Below are 10,232 nucleotides of genomic sequence, written 5' to 3' on the forward strand. Positions count from 1 at the left end.
ATACGTAGATAATCCAAAGAGTCCTTAATATATATATATATTACAATATGGTTAATGTTAAAATAATTACATGCTAAAATATTTGTAAAATGTTCATGAGAAAATCTACTAACACTTTAAAATTAGATTCATATTACCAACAATTATAATTAATATGTTTCATTTGTACCGTTAAACCATAAAAGATGAATAAAAGATATTATACTTAATCTATAATTATTTTGGATGCAATCCCCTAAAAAAGAAAGTCACTTATAGGCCACGGTAAGTGACAGCTAGATGGTTTAATTGTTGCACTATTTGATATGTAAACAAAATAAAAGTATAAATAACAAAGCTGTAATTAGTACTTTCAAGCGAAACGTGCAAAATATTAATTTCCATAGTTATTTTATGTCTTTAATGAAGACATCTTGCAGCCTTTGATGGTGTTTAGCTTTTGTGTTTTTAACATAATGGTGACTATGAAATGCAATAGAAGATATAAATCTATCATTGTCACTAGTGGTATCATTAGATCATCTATTACAAAATTATTTAAGCAAATATTCTTTGTTTAATATTAATTTTGAGTCCTTTTTATATACTAAATTTTGAGTTATTTTTCATGAATTTATATTTTAAATTTTTGATTCAAATTGAGATTTCTTGATTCACAAAAATTTCTTGATTCAAAAGAAGAAGTATGTCTTATCTATAGTTGGTGGCTATGAAGGTTCTTTCTAAGGCCACATTAACGACATTTTTTCTTAAATTAATTTTTCTTGTAGTATGTTTCAGCTTCTTTGTATTGGTTTTTTTCGCTCTTTATTCTTCGGATATCATGATTTTTATTATTTATTTTTGTTATATTATTAGTTATTACTATATTTATTATATTATTAGTTATTACTTGTCACTAAATATTTAGATATTTTAAAATGCATTAGATCATCAATGCAATTCATAATTAACCTTCACTATATGTTAGCTTTGAACGGTATGATTTTCACGTTTCTAAACATAAATTCATAAATTAAGAATATGGGATAACTTTAATTGCGGTGATATGAAATTTGTCATTCTACAATGTAAATTGTAAAGAATAACTAAATTATCATTATATTTTTTCAGATTTCCTCTATTTCTCTTTTATCTATAATTTTAGAAAAAATTTGACCCACTGTTAAAACACTAACCTATTAACCGGCAATCAAAATGAGATCTTGTATCTTAGTAGAATGTTACCTTAAAAAAAACTAGTAGACCTTCTTTTTCTTCTCCAACTTCTGTTCTTCAACTCAACGGCTAGAGTCTTCTTTGGCTTTGCATTACTTCACATACTCATGATACTTCCCCGCCGTCAAGTGTGACTTCACTTCCAACCATTCTAATGAAGTCAATGCACTAATGCTGTTGTAGGATCCAACGAGCATTAGGGATCCAATTGTGAATCTATATTGGATATAAAGTGGTTCCAGCTTGTTCTAGATCAGAAGTTGATGTACGTTGTCAACTTGTAAATTTTAAATCATATCACCACTTTGTGCAAACTACATTCCTAGACATAAATAGGAGGTTGTGGTAACCAAAAGGAAGAGATTAGTAGTGTCCTTGTTTTATATTAATAGAAAGTGATCCACAACCTTAAATCAAAAGAAAACAGAAAGGTTAACATAAACAAAAACAGGAGTTTTATATATATATATATATATATATATATATATATATATATATATATATATATATATATATATATATATATATATATATATATATATATATATATATATATATATATATATATATATATAATTAAATTTTATTTTTTTATGTTTTATTTATTATGAGGTTTCGTATAAGTATGTGTTTAGTTCAACATTGGTTATTGGCCATACTGATCTTGAAAACTTATACAAAATTAAAAAATCAAAAAATGCCTTCCAACTAGTTTGTTTGGTTGAAGTCCCAATTTGTGACAAATGGCATCAGAATGAATTCAGTTCAGCCTAAGTGAATTAGAGGATACTGCGGCATGAGTTCATTGAGGCTGACCACAAATCAATCATAGTGTTTGTGATTTAGAATTCATTAGATTTGGACTTTTAGCCTAGCAAGATGTGAGGATTTAGACGGTGTAGTATGTGAGGATCTGTGCAAATACGTATTTAATCTCAAATCGGCTATTCATCGAAAAGATTTTAGATACTTATATAATATAAAAATAAAAAAAATAATTTTTTTTTTGTAATGAGGTTCTGGATTGTGTTATTTATCTATTTATTTTCTTAGTTCATTAAGTGCAAAGAATGCCTTGGATTGCCTCACACTTTGTGCGTGCTGACAATGTAGCATTAGCATGAAATTTCTTGATTCGACTTATTCACCGGGGATTACACTGTTCACCTGTTCATGCGTCGTACCCATACAATGATGCCAAGTGGGCATGGGGAATTGATGACGAGTGGGCAGTGTCCCATGCTCCCGTTATGCAGTAATTTCATTCACAAAAAATATCCCAAAACCAAAACTACTAAATAAATAAATAACTCATCTACCTTTCACATGCCACTTTGAGCATCATTATGTGGCATATTTCATATATAATACAAACTCAATGTAAGAAATAATATGACGGCACACCTGGATGATTTTTTTAAGTGATATTTTTGAATAACTATAACATTTTTGCTCATGTATGTTATTTTTGAATATGCTAGGCATATGCAATGTATGCCAGAAAAACATGACTGATTATCACTACCAGAAAACACGCGTATAGTGACGGAGATTTCCGTCACTATACCGTGTTTCCGGTTACTAATATGGAATTTGTGACCGGAGCTCCCGTCACTGACTTGGTTACAAAAACACGCGTCACTAAATTCTCAGTGACGGCGGCGATTCCCGTCACTAACCTCTGTGACAGAACCGCCGTCACTAAGCCGTTACAAATTCAAGAATTAAATATTTAAGAAATTATGTATTTTCCGTTACTATCTAGTTGCGGAGTTAGTGACGAAGGTAACTTGGTCACTGATTTTGTCACAGAATGCAGTCACAAGTTTGGTCACTAATCTGTCACAACCTTTAGTGACAGATTTAGTCGTCACAGACATGGTCACACATTTTGTCACTACATTTGTCATTAATCCCGTCACTACATTTTGTCACTACATTTGCAATTTTGGTTATCATATTGCTGACAGATACCCCGTCACGATGATGGTCACTAAGTTCTGGCGCCCATCCTACCCGCGCATTCTGTGACCGGTCTGTCATTAATCAGTCGCTAAGTTAACACCACGGTGACCAAATTTCTGTCGGTCACTAATCCGTCACAAATAGTGACTGATAACGGTCCGTCACGAATTTTCCGTCACTGTACGCACGTTTTCTGGTAGTGTATGATCAAATAAGTGAAGATGTGATCTTTTGTTTAAGATAATCTATCCATTTTAGTTAGGGTATTCGTCAACTCTCCCAAACATTTATATTTTTATTAAAATAAAAATAATTTTTTAAGAAAAAAATAAAAGAAAAGAAAGATATATATGGAGTTGTTCATGCAATGAGAGATGATAGTATTTATAACCAACTATCAATATCCATGGATGAAAGCTCAGAGCAACTAAGTGGCAATGCTTAATCATTTAACTTATTTAACTTAATTCAACTGGCTGTAGGTTGTATTAAGTTAGTTGTTTAATAAAATAGTCAAGTTTGGATTTAAATTCTTGGCTAATTTAATAAATAAATCAGATTCAGATTGACAAATTTTTGATCTATTTTATATCGGATCCAACTCATATCCGATTCAATCCGATCAGATCTGATCTGATTGCCACCTTTATTCACCTATAGATGTATTTGTTCATCGGGCATTTAGTTTCATGTTCACTAGCCAAGAGCTACCAAAATTTTTGACCAATGTTTAATGTCCCAACTTCTCCCGTCTCTCTCATCACATGGGAGTTGGTGCCTCATGCTTTTCATTACTAAGGCTGACCTAGGTCTTCCCCCTTGCATTAATGAAGCCGTGTTTCCAAGACGCATGAAAGAAAGACCAGCACCGTTGCCTTCCATGAAAAAGAACCATGTGAAGGGCAACTTTTCCTTTCATTGCTCAAGCTGTTGTCATAATATTCCTCTCTATCCTTGTCATGGGCGCTCAGGCTCTATCAACCTAAACCCAATGATTGAACCCATATATAGTTTGTCAAAGTTGGGCCATTATATGACCTGCATTATGTTACACCAAAAAATATCAACATAATTTCAACTTATTCAAGTGCATAACTAATCTGAATTTCTATTGTAGGGCTCCTAATGCAAATCCACCCATAATTATATTTTAAATCTAGCTGGATCATAATCATCTCAATGAACTCCATCCAATGTGACTAAACCCACCAACCTGCTTTTCAGATTAATGTGGTCGGGCTTATCGCGGGTTCCAGAACCTGATTCACTTGCCCAGGTGTTCCTCCTTAATCCAAGATTACCAACTTAGGAGCTCACCAATTAGAACTTAGAAGGAAAAATAGCAGCATTAGTTTAAGTAAACAGCCCAAAAACCTGCATTAGTTCATCCAAGTCTGTTAATTAACCAATGCTTAATGTTTATTAATCCTTATTTTTAAACCCTAATTCAAGTTAGACGTAATCAAGAATTGCCGAACCGGGCCGTATCGCTCGGTTCGGGCCAAACCGAGCCGACCCGGTCTTTAACCGGATCGGTTTGCTTATGGAAAACGGTTCGTAGGGGCCGAAACTACAGTAACGCCGGCTGGAACTGAACGGAACTGGCTGGTACTAGACAGAATCGGACAAAACCAGACGGTTCCATTCGGTTCAAATCGGTACCAAACTGGACTGGGTGCCGACCGGTATGGCATTCGATATCGATTCGACAATCTTTGGTCAAACCACGAGCTTTCGCAATGTTTCTCTCATGGGGCTTTCATACCTTAAAATAATTCTCAGTCATCCATTTGCAGACAATTACAAGTAGTGGTTAAGAATGCAAGCAAAAAATGCATGCCTCTTCGACGTCTACAGTTTACAGGGGTTTTTAAAAAAGCTGGTCGGCTGTGGCTGATCCCACTTGCTCACATGCACAAGACGTAGATACTTTTCCTTGAAAACGACCGAAGACTTTTTTGTCTCGGTTAACATTGCTCTTGGGCGAGGGTAGCAGGTACTCTATAATGTTTTCGAGGTTTAATTAATCTTTATAGACAATTGGGATCCAAGAAGACTCACTTCTCTTCCTCATACAAAAAAGCTAAGTGGAAAGCTTGCAAGCATCCAAATCGACAGCTATTCATGGTTTGGACAGTCACTTATAAAATGATCTGTCCAGTTGTCAAACAATCCAAGCTAAACAAGCCGAAGCTTGCCCCAAGTCATCTATAGCCATTTTTGTAAGAATGTAATTGGCGATGTTTGCATGCGTGTGTGTACGTGTATGATGGTGTTTGAGAAGGTGGAGAGGGTTTTCAAAGCCAATTAATTGAAGGATAATGAAGCCGGCTGGGAGGCCTAATATGAGTTTCAGAGCGGCACATTGGATTCAAACTACTCTAAGAAGAAATTAAATTATGCCAGAAGTAATTAAAGAGAAATTGGAAGTGATGAAAGTACATAAAATTTTAATCTCTATAAAAAGATAACTAAGAAGAATTAAAAGCTAACTAAGATAGCTAGCAGCTTATCTTGCTATTAGACTTGTTCATGGACCGTGCTAGGCTGAGCTTTGCCCACAAGCCAACAATTTATGGCCCCATCTTCGGACTTACCTTTCATATCGAGCCTAGATCTTACTCGGGCTTCAGGCTTTCTATTTGGGTCTTGCACTCCATGACCATTTATTTTTCAATATTAAAAATACTAAAAATACTAAACGTGGATAATTAATTATTCCTAACAACCTATAATACATCTATTACTCTATTAAGTTTATGTATCAATGACAATTGTTAATTCACACTACAAATATATCAATCATAAACAAAAAAAGAAAAATAAAAAAATGGGGCTGAGCTGGGCTTGGGCCGGCTTTAATCCTACCGTGTCGGGCGTAAAACCTTTCGTCCGAGCCCACCTAAAAGGTTTCAGGCTCAAACGGCTAGATAGGGGGCTTGGGCCGTGAACAAGTCACTTGCTGCAGAAGGCCCTCGTGGTAGCCTGGAATGTACCAAGACTCCTTTGTAGAAGACTGCAACTATTTGGATCCACCAACTCACTATTGTCAATTGCTGATCCTAGGTTGCTTTGGAATCCATCGGAGCTTGTGAATCCACCATGCAATGAGACCTAAGATATACCATGAGTTAACCTATACTCGAGAAACAAGATTTTATTGACATGAATTTTGAGTATAAGTGGGTGTATTTATAGGTTCTAAGGCTTGCACGCTAAACGAAAATTATGTCTTAGAATTTGACTCAAACTCGACTAACTTATGAAGCAAGACTTCAAAATGAAATCTTGATTTAAGGAAATCAACAAGAACTCTGTCAATTATTTTAAGAAGGGAAAAAAGAAAAACTACCTAAGAATATTAGAAAAAAATTTCTTAAGTTAATAGAACATGGAATCCTATTTTTATAATTATTTTGAACTTTGTCAGCAATGCATCAGTATGACAAGTATTCAATAAATAGCCATAACTTTCTCAATGAAGCTCCAATTAAGGTAATTTAAGATGCAATGAAAAGATAACTTAATGTAGGAAAAAAAAGGGGTTAATTTGTTCCAACTCGAATGCATCTATCTTTGAATTAATATGCATAGGACTGCTTCTACCTTCTTGATTCGATCTACTATTTCTAATTTTACAAAGTTTATGGTCACTAGAGATTTGTGAGTTAAATGGAAACTCATATACCTCCTTCAAATTTCAGACAGAGGTTTGGTGGCTATCTTCAAGTCTTGTGACAATAGAGCATGGATTTGGCCATCAATCTTGTTCTAGTATAATTTTTGACACATCCATGGCATCTTCATCTAACTTGGTGATATTTGACCCATTCCTTTCCTTTAAAGAGATCTTAATTTGGTTACTAAGTTTGATTTAAGGGAGACCGAGGTCATATTGTCATAGGGTAATGCATTTCTGACCTACATTTGATAGTGTCTACTGTCTAGTAATTAAGGAGACTTCCCTTTAAAGTGCTCAATGTATATAAAACCATCTTCATTTGGAGGTGCGAATTTTGAATTTCATTGCAATTCTCTTAGGATCTTAAACTAAAAAATAGCAAAGACGGTTATGATTGGGACTGTAATTACTAGATAATCCTGAATGAGGACCTAGAAAAATCGTGCAAGGGGAATGAAAACCTTAAGCAATCACAATGCCCATTGTGTATTTCCCATTTTGAATTTAATTTTTGAAGTCATGGCTAGTTGTTATTTATGTCTATTAATTGGTTGTTAGGTCTACACATAATCAACCTAAAAAACATGGGATGACTTTGAAAGTTAGTTTTATTATCTCTTAGGATCATGAACTTGTATATAATGAAGCCACATAATGAAATGAATTAGCTTCTTTTTAGTCGCCAAAGGCTCTCTACCGTGAGTCTTAAGCAACAATTCTTTTTTCTCTCTCCCCTTCAATGGTAGAATTCATATGAGTTTTGAGAGCCTCTCCATTATATACTTGTATTACATTTTATCTTCTTCATCTTCTAGCACCGAGATGGTACTTGAGCTGCTTTTCTCCTTTGAAGAAGTTGGTATCATTGCTTTGATTTATAATTATAACTATGTGGGTTCAATATAGATGAAGCTTTAGTTCGTAAAACACAACTTGGTAACTATAGAAATCGATGAGTTGGAAGTAACGGTACTCCATTCTATTTTTTGTAAGTGATATGTAATTTTTATTAAAAAACCTTTTTGTCTCTCTATTGGTACTAGAATTTTCGCTAAGCAAAAGGATATATGCATCCCTTGCTGGATTATGCAAGTGCACAGATGTTCCACTATTGTGAAAAATCAAAAAGAGGATAAAAAAGATTGATAGTATGGGTCCTGATGCCTTGAGCTTCAAAAACTTTCACAACTGAGACATTGCTTACTCGGAGGAGGAAGAAGTAGATAGTAGCTAGGGGGCTACAAATCTACGCTAACAACTATGAGCTAAAGATAACTAGAATAAAGTAAGATAAATAAAGGAAAATGCAAGATAAAGATAAGATAAACAAAATAATAGGTAAACAATCTACTCCTAGTGTTGATAACTGCTCAGTCTACACTTCTCTGATGGTTTAGCGGTTGGAGCCTACAATTCTCAACTATCCATGTTTTGATAACTGTTATACCCCATACCATATCACAATATCTCTGCTAGGCCAATGGGGGTAATCCTTATGGGCCACCGTATCAGATTAATCTCATGCTTGATACAATTAATTTTCACTTGGTTTGTCTTCGTTAGCTATTTGGCCTATCCTGGTCGACACCTTTTTTATTTGGCCTATGAGGTGTTATGTAGCTCTTCTATTGAACCTTTCTTATTTGTCTGTTCCTCCAATGGAATTTGAGTATGTCAGAATTCTAAGCTATCATCTCTTTGTCAATTCTAGGCACTTAGTTTGACATCCCTTCATCATTTCTTTGCCTTAGTACTACTACATGGCTGAGAACATGTTTATTCCTTGGATGCCATATTAGTTAGGATGTAGTATAAATAATGTCCTCCATATCCTATCAGCAGTCGATCAGAAGGATGATGAGATGTAACATCACGTCTGTATTTGTGTGAAATGTTGGTGTCAATAGGTATTTCAAATAAATTTATCTTTTGGGATTCTCACACTTTCTGTAGGTTTTTCTACTTCTATTTATGACACCAATCGATATGTTTTCTCTTTTCCCAATAATTGACCACATGTCTTCAAGAGGCAACTCATTCCCTTGTTTGGGTAATTTTCTAAGATATTGCAATTCATTAGAATCCTTCCATATTACAATAGTATGGCATAAAGGTCTTTATAAAATGCTATAAAGCATCTCCTATCTTCTTTGTCCTCAATAGTTTCCATCCTCTGAAGTCTCCTCTATCTTTGCCAAGCTGTTCGTCAAAGACAAGCATTGCTTGAGTATTTTGAGATTTTATGATTTGTGGATCCTTAGATATTGATTTGAGATTTCTCTAGTCTCTATATGTTTGGTCCTATTTTCAAGTCCAGTGTACCAAAACCTCTTTCTTCTATTTTTCCTCATTACCCTAAGAAGACTTTTCTCTATGAGAGGCCAAGTGTTAAAATGTCTATCTAGAAGAACCCCAACAATCACCATCCTTGGCCAGCCCAATGTGACATCTGGAACCATTAGTTCAATTGTGTTTCCTGACAAAAGTCGTGTATTTCGAAAAACAATAGTATCTCAGACATCTTGGCCTTTTTCAAGTTTCCTTCCATAGTTAACTAATCTTTGATTCATCCTGCCATATATTTCTGGTCGACTTCAACCAATGCTCTTCATCTAAAACCTCAGATGACCATCCCTAGTTTGCTAGATCTAGAGATTCTTCTCAATCTTAGACCCATAAGTGAAGTATTTAATGCCAATACTCCAGTTGAGAAAGCTAGTTGTAATACTTGTGTGCAAATCTTTTGCCAATGTGATGTGCAAATTTCTCATTAAGAATACGTTGTCTTTTTCTAGGTTCAGGTATGCAATTATTTCCTGTGCACTCAATCGATCAAGATTGTGAAGGCATATCTTAGGTTGGCCACAACCCTTGCCAACAATTAGCATATAGCTTTAACTCTTCTTATAAGATCCAGCTCTAACTTTACATTTATTTATCAGAGATGACTACCTTTGACCGATGTCCCCAAGGTTACTCCCTTTAGTTTGTGACACGCTCGCTTGGAGGGCCTCTTTCTTACATTTACATATTACTTCAAGAAGTTGTGCAAAGGCCCAGATCGTATAGATATATCTCTCCAATTTTCTTTTCTCTATTTCTCAAAACTTGCTTGGCTTGTATTTTCTCGAGCTAATACGTCCCCTAAAGAGACCAAGACAATTGGAGCTCTTTGGAGAGATTCTTGTTCTTTAGAGACCTTCACATAGGATTAGTCATAGAGAGGTCGGAAGATAATAAATGCTCGGTTGAGCACTATTCTCCTGACTTCTTTGCCCCTTAGCACGGTCTTGCCCTATGAATTCTTGTTCACCTCTTTATTCTGATGCCGCCTGAAGCTGGATCACGAAGTGATAGAAAATCCACA

Source organism: Phoenix dactylifera, chromosome 4 (genome assembly GCF_051530095.1).
Source record: "Phoenix dactylifera cultivar Ajwa chromosome 4, Ajwa_hap1_PhDact_Kaust_v1.1, whole genome shotgun sequence".
Taxonomy (NCBI): domain Eukaryota; kingdom Viridiplantae; phylum Streptophyta; class Magnoliopsida; order Arecales; family Arecaceae; genus Phoenix; species Phoenix dactylifera.